This window comes from Ursus americanus, chromosome 26, assembly GCF_024610735.1.
Source record: "Ursus americanus isolate L20-20 chromosome 26, mUrsAme1.1.p, whole genome shotgun sequence".
NCBI classification, from domain to species: domain Eukaryota; kingdom Metazoa; phylum Chordata; class Mammalia; order Carnivora; family Ursidae; genus Ursus; species Ursus americanus.
In genome coordinates this window covers 25441213-25455228 of record NC_142152.1, presented here as the reverse complement: position 1 = coordinate 25455228, position 14016 = coordinate 25441213, and the positions used below count along the sequence as shown (strand labels likewise).

Here is a 14016-nt window from a genome sequence, read left to right as displayed (position 1 = left end):
AGGAGCTGACACTCCAGTTAATGTCCTTAAGGGTCAGCGGTCACCATGTAAACCCCCGTAATGTCTGTCCACAGCATTGGGCACTAGAGAAACCTACCTACTTGAGAGTTCTCTTGCTTTCATGACCCAGAGGCCTCTGGTTTTCCTCTCAGTTCTCTCACCAACTGCCTCTATCACTTTGGGTGTCCCCATTTTTCCGTCTCACCAGCCCGTTTCCCTGTAGGTAGGCACGCCCCAGGACTCAGCCATCTTCTTTGGTCTGTCTTTTTCTTCCTCTGTTGATAAGCTGTTCCTTCCCCCGGCTTCATGTATCATCTTGTGGGTGTGTGTGTTTGTGTGTGTGTGACTCATATCTAACTTTCTGCCCTGGATTTTTCTCTAGGCCCCAGATCTCCATTTTCTAGATCCACCCTTTTCTTTCACAGTCCTTGAGTGTCAGCATATCCCCAATTAAAACTCACTGCCCACCTCCACTCCCAGTTACCTCCACGCTCCTCCTTTCCTTAGGACGGTTCCCGGGCCGTCGCTGCCTTCAGTTGGGCTGCCCTCGCTGATCACCCAGGCGTCACTGTATTTCCTTTCACTGTGGTTTCTTTTGTTCTGTTGAATGAAGAATAAGCTCGAGGATTCCTATGGCTGTAGGCATGTACTTCCATCTTCTTTCCCGGTCTGGGTTTTCTCCTGAGCATTCGACATTTCCCTGCTTTTTCAGAAGTGTGCATGAGTGGTGGAAAGATGTGTGCGGGGCTGCTGGAGTGCATGGCTCCAGGGGGCAGCATTCCCATAAAGAGGCACTGTTCCCGTGGCCTTGTACATACGTGAATGGCGCCTCCCACAGTTGGGCTGCAGGAGTGTTCGAGTGCCAGCGGATGGAGTGCTGGTGAGGGCTTTGGCGGCGGGGGTGGGAGGGTGGGGGGGTTGCTGTAGGGTGGAGTGGTGGGGAAAGAGTTAAAGGGAGTTGGCAGTGCAGCCCAGGAGCAAAGCGATATATTCTATGAAAGAGGGAAATATGGGGAAATCGTTTTTCTCTCTGTCCTCTACCTGAGAGAATAAAGCTCTGTGTTTTTCTAGGCAAATCTGCACTGAGCTGACGTCATTTAGAGCCTCCCACCAAGCTTGAGATCTGTGGCCTAGACCTTGGTTTTCCTCTGATTCTTGTTCTTGTTGATATAGGGAGCATTGGTAAGGATTTCTAAAATGAAGGTTCCATGTTGCTGCCACTGGGCCGATACATTGGGATAATCCCAGATTCTCTTGTGACAACTGGACTCTTTTAGATCTGGTTTCCATATGGCCCAAAGAGATTGGTGACAGTGCTGGTCCCTCTGCTGCCCCGTTTACTGAAACAGCCCAGATGATTGGGCCACACCAGCAGTGGGACAACTATCTAACAGTGGTGTCTGCTGTTCGGGGACCCTTGGAGCACCTGTCCAGGCAAGTTGGTGTCTTCAGCTGTATTGGTTGTGCCATATACCCTCCACAGACACTGCCCACGTAGATGATCGTGCACATGGAGTCCCAGAGTTGTCCTGTGTGATGTCCCTGCATCCTGCACCTTCTCTTGTTAGGCATTTCCAGGCCAACTAATGCCTCGCATCCAGCTGGCTGAGCCATTTCCTGTGTCAGACTGAAGCTCACATCACTACTTCCTTTTTTCCCCAAATTTCTAAGGTCTCCCTCTTCCTTCCACTTTCAGTTCCTGAATGCCGTGACCACAGGAATGAAATCAGCAAGTTCTTGCCTTGTCTCTCTGCCAGGCCAACTCCCACTCATCCTTAGTAGAAATAATAATGGTAATAGATAACATTAATGGGATGCTTATTTTTTTTAAACATTGATTTATTTATTTTAGAGAGAGTGCACGCACCTGTGTGAGCTAGTGGGGGGAGGGGCAGAGGGAGAAAGAATCTTCAGCAGACTCCCTGCTGAGTGTGGAGCCCTACTCGGGGCTCGATCTCACAACCCCAAGATCATGACCTGAGCTGAAATCAACAGTCGGATGCCCAACCAACTGGGCCACGCCGGCACCCCAGTGGAATGCTTTTTATTCCCTGTACTGAAAGTCTCACGTCTTTTTTCATCCTCACAGGACTCTCTGAAACTATTCGGTAACATTCAGGTTTAGAGAGTTTGAAATATTCTCATGATTATAATTAACAGTGAGGGGCTTGGCCTGCCCGACTGCAAACAGAGCTTATGCTCTGAATCAGTGTGCAATTCATCTTCCTAAGACCCACGTTCGATATAGCCTCTTCCAGGAAGCCTCCCCAGGCTCCTCCACCCCTGTGACCTTTGGTCATCCTCCACAGTAACCCATACTCTCATTCAAGTTCAGGGCCTCTTAGAGATGGTGGAGAGAGACCTATGTTTCTTCCTTTTTCTGTGGTTCCCAATATATTAAAGATTGAGGAAGTTCCAAGACAGGGTCAGAAAATATGACTTTTCTTGTGTATTTGCCTTTAACTAAGTTAAAGCCTTTAATGCATATTCATACACAGAAACCCACAATGAAATATAGTTTTGCTATATACAAGATAACTACAGGAGTTGTAAATGATGTTCATTGAACTCTCTAGGCAGAGTGGTTTGGTAATGGGACATGCACTGAAGGTTGTAGGAGGCACCTCTTTCAATCATTTCAGTATATTCCTTTGACTAAATGGGTGCTTCCATTTTTAGTAATCTTAGAGTCCTTGGGGTGCCTGGGTGGCTTATTTGGTTAAGCATCCAACTCTTGATTTCAGCTCAGGTCTTGATCTCAAGCCCGTATTGAGCTCCACTTAAAAAAATAATAATATTAAAGTCCTTTGTGAGTATGAGGCTGTTGGCTAGTTGGCCTTTCCGGCTTCTGTAATGTCTATTTCTCTATCCCTGAAACTAGTACAGAGTCGGGCTGGCACATTGTAGGCTCTCAATTCCGTTGGTTGACTGAATGAGTGAGCCAATGATTGTTAGAGAACAGTCTGAGAATTTAGAGTGATTTTGGTTGGAATCCATTTACTAGCACTGTTTACTAGCACTGTGACTACCATTTACTAGCACTGTGACCTTAAGCCAGTTACTTTATCTGTTCTCAGCTTTTGTCCTCTCTAAAGTGTTGATATTACTAATACCTACCTCAGAAGGTCGGTTGGAGGAACAAAGGAGATGATGTGTCTTATCTGTGGGATGACAGAAGCGAGCTTGCACAGGAAGAGTGCTGGCGGACAGAGTTGGGGAGGTAGGAGATAGGTCTGTGGGCATCCTTGTTAATAAAGGGAGAGCCACTCCAGCTGCTGCCCTGCCCTGGGCCTGTCCCTCCCCAACTGGCCGTGCAGAAGAATGATTGGTGGCCCCAGGGTGGTTGCCAAAGCACCTGACTTTGTTTTTGGGGCCCTCACCCTTTCCCTATTCTGTTGCTTGATTGACAACCATGTGCAGACCTTACTTTTGGAATAATGCTGCAACCTACTGACTACTCTCACCCACATTGTCTCACTTAATAATTATTCAGAATTGTAAAATTGCCTGTGGTTTCAGGAAATTCCTGCCTTTGTTATAACATGCCTGGTACCTACTCCTCTCCTGCCGACAGAGTTAGCACTGAGGGTATTTGCTCCTGGATTTACTGAGTTCTTTAGCAGCATTTTCTTCTTTTCCCCTCCAACCCTGGGATTCAAAGCATCTCTCATGGAGAACGCTCCATTCCAAACTCTTTATCTGTTTCCACGTGGCCAGGTGTAGAGTGGCCTGGCTGGTCCAGGACCTCTGCCTCCCACATGTCCGTTTATTGAAGAGCAGAGCATGGCAGCACTCCCTAACTCGGGCTCCCTCCTCTTTTCGGTCCAGTTGGAATCCCATAGTCCGGGGATCTGAGTAGAGCTTCATGGTGTGTCTCTCTAACTGCCCAAGCATATGACATCAGCCACCCTCCTCTTTGGCTACAGTTTCTGGATGACCTGATTCATTCTGTGTAATGATGACTTTCCAATTTCTGTCTGTAGCCCTGAGCTCCAGATTTGCATGTTCAGGTATGCAGTTGACCTCTCTCTTGGGTGTCTAATAAGCATCCCAAAAGCATCAAATTTAAAAGGAAATATTTATTTTACCCCTAAATTCTGACTCCTTCCCTTAACCCAGTCAATAGCAGTACCATCCAACCTAGTCCTCAACCAGAATCCAGGAGTTACTGTTCCACCCTTGCTGTCCCTACATATGGCATCCATCAGAAACTTGGAGACCCGACTGCCAACATCTATCTCAGATATGCTTCGTTCTGCCCATCTTCATTGCCCTCATCCTGATTCTGGCCACTATAATTTTTTTTTTTTTTTGATAAATGAAACTACTTTGTGTTCAATTACAGTGTACTAAGTCACGTTAGTTTTATGATATCTTTAGTACCCTATGCATTAAGTTTTAAAGATCACAAAACAATCATTTTTCCTTTTGATTATGAAAATTGCTTTGCATAGTTTCAACTTACATGGTCATTTTTTTAAGAAAAATTTTTAAAAATTGTGTTCTAATACATATAAAATTTACCATCTTAACCATTTTTAAGTGTTTTTTAAGTTCAGTGGCATTAAGTACATTCACGTTGTTGGGCAACCATCCCTACCATCTATTTCCATAACTCTTTTCATCTTTCAGAACTGAAATTCAATACCCATGAAACACTACCTCCCCACTCTCCCCACCCCCACCCACTTCAGCCCCTAGCAGCCACTATTTTACTCTCTGTTTCTGTGAATGTGACTACTCTAGGGCCCTCATATAAGTGGAATCATATAGTATTTTTCCTTTTGTGACAAGCTTATTTCACTTAGCATATGTCCTCAAGGTTCATCCTTGTTGTAGCAGCATTTCCGTCCTTTTGAAGGCTGAATAATATTCTGTCGTATGTAGATCACACATTTTGTTTATCCATAACTCTGGGGATAAGCACTTGAATTTTTTCAGCCTGCCATTACCTACCTACCTATCTTTCTTTCTTTCTTTTTTAAAAAAGATTTATTTATTTTAGAGAGAGAGAGTGTGTTTGTGAGTGTTGGGGGAGGGGCAGAGGGAGAGAGAATCCCAAGCAGACTCCCCACTGAGAGTGGAGCTGGATGACATGGGGCTCGATCTCATGACCAGAAGATCATGACCTGAGCCAAAACCAAGAGTTGGACGCCAAATGACTCTGCCACCCAGGCACCCCTTCAGGCTGCCATCATCTTTCATCTCAACTGTATGACCGCTTCCTAATTGTTCTGTCCACTTCCACTCTTTCCTCTTCCCATCTGTTCTCCGCTCCACTTCCGAAAAGGCGAATTAAATTTTGTTGTTCTTTAAATCCTTCATTGACTTCTCATTGGGCTCTGCATAAAATCTGAACATCTGAGTTTGGCTTGCAAGATCTTATATTCCTAAAGACGAACTGCCTTTATAACCTTATCTTAGGCTCCTTGCTCACTCTGCTCCCAGTTCAAGGCTTTTCTTGTTTGTTTCTGTCTTAGACTCTGCCTTTGGTTCCCTCTACCTTGAATACTTTCTACTTCCTGTCCAGTCATGGTTGGCTTCTTCTCATCCTTGAAGTAGTAATTACATGTCACCTCTTCAAAGAGATCTTCTCCTATCACCCTAATAACTAAGATCCCTTGTTACTTCTTGTCTTAACCTTGTATTGATTTGTAGGTAGTTTACTTGTTTATAGCTAACTTGTTTCATCCTTGTTTTCCTCTCTTGGATATAAGCCCCCTGAAGGCTTATCTATTTCATATTTATCTTATTTACTTTTTTTTTTTAAGATTTTATTTATTTATTTGACAGAGATAGAGACAGCCAGCGAGAGAGGGAACACAAGCAGGGGGAGTGGGAGAGGAAGAAGCAGGCTCATAGCAGAGGAGCCTGATGTGGGGCTCGATCCCAGAACGCCGGGACCACGCCCTGAGCTGAAGGCAGACGCTTAACCGCTGTGCCACCCAGGCGCCCCTATCTTATTTACTTTTTGTATCCTGAACATCTAGCAGGTGTTTGCTAACAATTTGGTGGATGAATTAATAAATATCCTGATTAAGAAAAAGTTTGAGGGGAGATTCCACATCTGTTCTACTTCTCCTTGCCTTCCCTTTTGCTCACTCTCCTCTCATCCAGCCATTAATACATTCCAAAATGTTAACATCCCTTGTTGTGAGGAAGAGTCATTGGTATCATATCATCATTACTGCACCAGTAAACTGGTTGAATGTTCATTAGCCTCCTGATGTTCAAAGGAAAGGTACCCAACATTGTTCTTTAATTTTTTTTTTTTTATTAAAAATGATCACCCTTCCATCCTTGACCCATGTCTCTGGAAAGGCAAGCTGATTTTGCAGTGGTCTAAGTAACCAAGGAAGAAAAAGACATTAAACTTTTTGGAGAGAGAAATCCTACGTAGTGTGTTCCAAAATGCTACATGTATAATTTTGTGTTCTTCTACTATTTTGTATTATTTTTTATTTATTCCCTGCTAGGGATAATAGTTGATGTCAGTTGAAGTTCAGTCCCTTATCCATACTAGGGGGTTATTTTTAAAAGGCTTGTTCCTCGAGATTTTGAGCTCTAGAATAAATTCTCCTCCCATTTTTAAACTCTGAAGCTGGTATGGGATGGGTGGGTTCTCTATCCACAGTATCACGAAGTTGAAATTAGGGGTTGGCCCGCTGCGTGCTCACTTGGAACTCAGAGTCTTCTCCAAGCTTATGCTTGTTGTTGGCAGGATTCCGATCCTTGTGGTTTTAGGATTGTAGTTGCCCTGTGGTCGTCTCTGTCTCAGCAATGGAGAACCTTCCTCTTACACTTTGAATTTCTCTGACTACTTCTTTTGCTACCAGGGAGAGATAACTCTCTGCTTTTAGTCGCCCCATCTTAAGGTCAGCTGTTTAGCAACCTTAACTGCATCTGCAAAATCCCTTTTAACCATGTAATATGACATAATCTTGGGAATTGCACCAGGATGTGGAGAGCATGGGGCTCATCTTAAAATTCCCCACAGTTAATCTAGAATTGCCTCCATCTGCATGTATCAGAAAACCTGATTACAGTAGTTTAAAGAAAAACATTTTTTTTCACATAATAAATGTAGAGATGAAAGATAATTGATCCTGGATTAGTGGCTCAGTGACTGTGATTCTCTTGTCCTTTCATTGGTGGTTGCAGTGTGATTATCATAGCTCCAGCCATCACAGCCATATTCGAGATAGGGAAAAAGAGAAAGGGAGAAGGATCCGGGCTGCAGGAGTGTTATCTATCTACTTCATGGAGACATGCGATGCAAAGCAAGACAAAACAAAGACAAAAACCACTCTCAGAACTTTAGTTCTCATCATATCTCTATCCATGTCTCATTGACCTGAACTTGGTCAGGTGGCTACCCCTAGATGCAAGGGAGGTGGGAAAGCAGGAATAGAAATTTTTTGTGATTGGCTTAACCAGTACCAACCACCCCCTGGTGCTGGATGAGGAGAGGAAATGGATGTTGGGGATCCAGCTAACATTTCTGTTATACCTATTTCCTGAAAGGCAGAATGTGGTGTAGTGAAAGAGTACAGAAGTTAAAGTCAGGAGACTTGTAATCCTGTCCCAACTCTGTCATGGTTCACTGTGTAACCTTAGGTTAGTCAAGCAACCTCCCTGAGTCAGTTCATGTATCTATAAATTGAGAGAAATGTCTGCTTTACTTATCTGAGGGTTATTGTAAGAATGAATTGACATAATCCCTGAAGTTCTTTGCAACCTGGAAATATATACTAATTGTAATTTTTGGTATTTGGTATAAAAATAAGAGTACTTCTTTGATTTTAAGAAGTGTGTGTGTGTGTGTGTCTGTGTGTACACATGCATATAAATATACATATTTAAAAATATTTTATGATCTCTAAAATGAGATGCATTTTACAATCTATTTTGTTTAGCTTCTTGGAAAGTCTTAAGGTTATGCTTAGGAAATATGGCCACCATTGGGACTGCAAGATTCCTATAGATGCCTAGGCAACTGAGAGTCTTATGATGGAACATCTGAAGTGATAGACTTATGGCTCTAAAATACAGATGGAAAGAAATTATCTGCACCAACTTCTTACTTTCATACAGGCAAAATATTAGTGTTCCTATTCCAGATATGAAACTAAGCTGAGTTGACTAGATGGAGTAGGCCAGGCCCTCCTAAGAGTTTGAGGTACTAGAACATATTCTGCAAATCTTAAAGGGTGACCTTTATTCAGCCAGGGTTATTCATTCCATTCTGAATGTAACATGCTGTTCAGGCACCTGAGAGCGTCCTGCAGGGTCACTGCCTCAGGAATGCACCGAAGAGCAGATGCAGCCTGTGTTTTAGGCCAAGCGTGACTTAGACCCTTGATTCTGAATGGGAGGCCCTAGATTTCTTTCATAACATAGCTATCGGGATTGTTTATTTTGAAGAAAAATTAAATAATAAAATATTTGTAATTATAACCTTGAGATATACATATATATGCATATATATATTTATATATATATTTATATGTGTATGTATTTGTATATATGTGTATGTGTATATACACACAAATGTGACTTTAGAGGGGACAAAAAGAGACATCTAGGGACGGGGAATTATGGTGTATGTGATTGAAAGAGAAATAGTGTGGGGTTAGTTCACAGAGAATCATGGATATATACTGATGTTGGTTGAAATATGATATATATTCCTTTTGGAGTTCTTATGTATGGTTGACTTGGGGCCAGGGTGTTCATTTTATTCATTCACCAATTTCCAGTGGAAGAAGAGTGATCAGTCTTTTTTTTTTTTTTTTTAATTTTTAAAGAATAATATATTTAAATGAAAGAAAAAATGGTGAAAAGATAGTAGAAGCATACAGCCAAAGCCACTCACCTTTTCCTTTGGGAACATCAAAGCCCCTGTTAATTAAAGTGTGTGTGTGTGTGTGTGTGTGTGTGTGTTTTCTTCAGTGTTCAGACTCTGTTAAAATGAACTCTGTTCTCTCCTAAAGGAAAAGACTTTAGGAGAAGGAAGAGAAGCAGTCTTCCAGGTCCTGAATCTGATATAGGTCTTCGTCATAGGACAGTTGTGCCTTCCGGGCTTCTGTTTATTCTGAGAAGTTATGAAACAAGTGGCATGGTTACTTTAACTTCATGATTAAATCTTTGTGATTTCTTTAGCCCACTGTGACAAAGGTCTCAGAGTACAAAACCATGCTTGACGTTATTTTGTATCATACATTGCAAATTTTGAGTGCGTAGTTGCTGTTCAGGAAGTTTGTTGAATGTCTTGCTTGAGAAGAAAGCTTTGCAGAAATACATACGATCTATGTGTTCTTAGTTTTTCAGTCTTACTTTTGTCCCAGTTTTCTTTTTGACCTTGAGATGCTTGTCTTTGATCAGAAAAAGGCTTAGGCCTTACTTTGGGGTTTGGAATAGGCACTAGGATCTAGTTTGAAATGTTTCTGCATAAACCCCAAACAGATGGCTGGATAGCGTTTGCCAGTAGCCTCAAAACCCAACGAGTGGATGCAGGCATGTCCAAAGTAGCTGCCTAGTAGAATACATATGGCAAAGAGATATAAGAGGGAGCTGGCTAAATTCTCAGATTTAAATAACCTTTGTGGATCACTAAGCAAACAAGAATTATGTTACAGTATTATAAAGCATAGCTAACCTAACAAAACAAAACATTTTCTCAGCTCTGAAGGGATGGAATTAATCCATATAGCTATATGAAACCCTCCTTTCCTTTTCATATGATTTATGAGACTTTTCTAAAACTTCTAATTAAGATTTACAGGATGTCACTATAAAATCAACATGATTTAGATGATCTGAACTGGCCTCTTTTTTTCTTTTTAAAAATGATTACAAGTCAGAAGGAAATGTTCCAGGGGAGGACTTCCAATTTGGGCTATAACTGGTAACAGACTAGTCCTTGTGTAGTGTACAACCATGAAACTACTGGACAAAATGTATGAAGCAACTGCTTTCAGGTATTGGTCAACAGAGATCACAGTATTTCAATCCTGAGAGAAGGAAAGCTCATGCGGTGAGCCTGATGATTACCTTGGCTGTCTTCCAGGGGAGAGTTTCCTGATGCAGCATCATATGCTGGAGTCTACACTGAGCGCAGCAGTCCTGCTGAGCTAAGGAAACAGGGATCAGAGTCTAGGGCAGTTGAAGCAGCTGGAATCTGCTGGACAAGGCATTAGAGAAGAGAGAGTAGCATGGGGGAATGGGGAGCAGAAGTGTGTCTGGGTATACCCAGGGAGTCCTTGGTCTGGCTGGAGTGCAAATGTACAGTCTGAAACCATATGAGACTTACCAAAAGTGGTGGCTCCAAGGTTGAGAATGGGACTGAAATACTAGAGGTCAAGCAGTATTGGGAGACATTGGCAGTCCAGCCCAGCCACACTGGAAAGACCTCCCTAACACATTATTAACATTCTAAGCATCCAGAAAAGACACAAAGTCTGCTTCTTAGGGGTAAGGAACATGCTTTCAATCAGGGTTGGTAAAATTCTTTTATAGAGTTAGATGGTAATTATTTTAGGTCCTGTGAACTATACAGCATCTGTTATAACCACTCAAATTTGCTAATTGTAGAGCAAAAGCAGCCACAGTATGTAAATGAATGCACATGGTTTTGTCTCAATATGAATTTATTTACCAAAAAGGCAGAGGGCCAGCCTTGGGTCATGGCTGTAGTTTGCCAGCTGCTGCTCTAGAGTAAGACCTACTCTAAACCCACCCTAACAAAGCCTAGAGCCATGTGCTGCTGAAATCTGCCATGGAGATTTGAGTTTGGAAGTTGAGTTCTGCAGTTGTTAGAGAAGCGTAGGAGACATTGTTGGCTTTTCACAAATCCGTATCCATCCAACAAAGTGGAAGACTAAGCCTATACAAGAGGAATGTGAGCAAGCATTTTGATTTTTGGCAAAAATTAACTCTGCAGAGGAAGATCAAATCCAGAATGTCTTCAGTGTATCATCAACAATTAGTAGGTATGCAAAGAAATAGGGAAATATTGATTTTAATATTAAAGTAGTAAAAAAAAAAAAAGTCAGAAACTAACTCCCAAATGTCCCAGATGTTGGATATGGCAGACAAAACCTAGAAAGCAGCTATTATAAATATGTTCAAAGAGCTAAAAGAAAATATTGTCATAGTGAATGAACATATAGGGCATTTCAGGGGAGAAATAGAAACTATAAAAGAATCCAATGGAAATTTTAGAATAGAAAAGTTGAATACCTGAGATGAAAAATTCACGGAATGAACTTAACAGGAAATAAAGATGATAGAAGAACGAGTCAAGGAACTCGATGACACATCAGTAGGGGAGGAGAGAAAGCCAACTCCTCATCAGAAACAATAGAGACCAAAGGACAAAATACTGAAGGAAAAGAAAAGTCAACCTCAAATTCTATGTCTACTGAAAAATGTCTTTCAAAAACAAAGATGAAATAAAGAATGGACTATTTTAGAGCCATGCTGTTCAACAGAAATAGAGTACAAACCTCATGTGTATTATTTAAAATTTTCTAGTTGCCCCATTTAAAAAATGTTAAACAGGTGAAATTAATTTTAACAATATATTCTGTTGTTCCCAGTAAATCTAATGTATTATCTTTTCAACATGTAATCAATATAAAAATTATTAAATAGATATTTTATACATTTTTGTACTCTTTGAAATCTGGTATATATTTTATACTTAAAGAACAACTCAATTTGGATGAGCCACATTTCAGTAGTTACTTTGTGTCTAGTAGCTGCTGTATTGGAATCAGCACAGTTTTAGAGAGAAAGGAAAATGAACATGTTGCCCTATATCTAGAATGTTCCTCAAGCTATCTTATATATAGTGTTTAAATTCACCTTACCAAAACATTTGCCTGCTCAAAACCCTGGAGAGTTGTAAAACAAGTTAATTTGCTCATTCACTAATTCAGCCATTTACTCAATATTTACTAAATGTAAGACCCTATTCTAAGAGTTGAAGACATCAACAAGAAAGTAATCCAGTCCCCTTTTCCAGGGAGCTTACGTGCTAATTAGCATGAGAGCCACATTAGCAAATAATTTCATTATAATTTGATAAATTAGTGTAAGTAAGATACCATCAGCACATGGAATATATGGGGGATAAGGGATAAGTGGGATTAGTGGGAGTCAAGGAAGGTCCCATATATCAGAGCTCTTGGTTGTAAGCAACAGAAACTGACTCAGGCTAGCATAAGGAGGAAAGGAGTCTATGACTATGAGGGGCCCCTGAGGAGTTTCTAAGCAGAGCTATGGCATGGGCATTTCAGGTTTTAGGAAGAGCACTCTGGCACAGTAGATTAATAGGTTGAGGGGTGTGACCATGAAGGCAAGGAAAAAGGTAAGAGACAGGTGATTATCTGGATGAGAGACAATGAGGGGCTGAATCAAGGGACTGGCTGTGGGAATGGAAAGGGTTGTTCCAAGAGTTCAAACTCATTCTGAAATGTAGAACTGTCACTGTTCCAGCCCCTCCTTTTCCAGCGCACTCAACGCCACTCCTACCATTTTCTACCATCAACAGAACATAACTCACTGACTGGACATGCCAGTGCTGCTCCCTCTTCCTAAAATGGCTTTGTCCCTCCACCTTTTTGCTCAGAGCCCCCCCTTCCAATTTAAGGTGTAGCTCATGACCGCCTACTCCCCAGTAGTCTCTTAATCCCTTTATGCTCTGCTGTCATTGTTTTGATGGATAACCTGTCAAAATAGGTTAGAGAGCTGTGTTACTGTTTCATGTTGCTGCCATACCTGCCCCCCCCCCCCCCCCCCGCCTATCTGCTGTAAGCTACTTGAGGCCAGCGATGCTGTCTTTTTCTTCCTTGTACCATCAGGCCCTAAAATGGGCTCAGCACAGAGAACTCAGTACACGTTTCTGATGATGCTGGCCCCTGACTTTGCCCAAGACACTGAGGCCCTGTTGTGGCCGATAGCTTCTATCTCCAAGGTCCTTGTCAGTGCAATTCGAGGAACGTTAATCTCCCGTAGGCACGTTTCTTCAGTCACTCTCCACTCTTAAACCTTAGGCAGCTTACCATTTCCCACTGAACTCTTCTTAGCTGTTTAGGCTACCAGTCCTCTCTCCCCACCTTTCCTCAGTAGACTCCTCAGCTTTCATCAGACTGACCTCTTCACTGGCCTAAAAACAAGCCCACAAAGGTCCGACTCTTAATCTTCACTTATGCTGATCCTCTGTCCCAAGGATGTCCTCAGATATCCTGACTCTTACCTTCCGGTGGTCCAGAACCAAGGATATCCTTCAAATCCAAGATATCTGCTTGGTTCTTTATGGTTCCAGCCCTTGCAGATCTCTCTCTGGCTAGACAGCATTTCTAGTGTGTCCTGCAGCAGGATTATTTCCAGATTTGTTGTGTTGCTCTTCCGTGTCCCCAGCTAGATTGTAAGCTGCTTGAGGGTCACTGTCTGAAAGGCTGCTTTGTACATGTCCAAACACATAGGGCTCATGAATGTGTGTCAGAGGATTGGCACAAAACAGATCCATTTCTGTGACTCATCTCATCAGCCGACTGTGTTTTCACCCCAAGATTTTAGTGTGTAAGGGATGCCGAGAAAGAAGCTGACCTCCGAAGTGGCAACCCAGAGACTTCAATGAAACTTGTGTCTCTTGGTTAGCCCTGCTGCTGATACTGAGTCACTACCAATCTGTGGTGATTTTAAGCCTCACTTTATGATTCACATTCTAAAAATGAGGTGAGGTTTTTATAGAGAACCCAATAGCAGTGTGAACTTAGCCTCACAATTATTGGGTTCCTCTGTGGTTTCCAGCTGCTGGCACAGCCACATCTCGTGGCTTATTGGATGTGGCTGTTTCATGGCAAATACCCAGAATCCATTTCACAGGATTATGATAGGAGGTTCCCTGTAATAAATTTGTTCCACCAGACTTTCTTGGGGCTACTTATTATCTGTAACCAGCCCACGTCTGGATCTGGAATGACAAGCTAAGGAAGTGTAGATAAACCT

At 42.1% G+C, this 14016-nt stretch overlaps 1 protein-coding gene across 5 annotated transcripts in view; it reads left to right on the top strand.

Moving 5' to 3' along the window:
• The window catches only part of STON2 (stonin 2), a 146324-nt gene that overhangs the window by 15492 nt on the left and 116816 nt on the right, over nucleotides 1-14016 (top strand). The gene's annotated exons all lie outside the window — the stretch shown is intronic.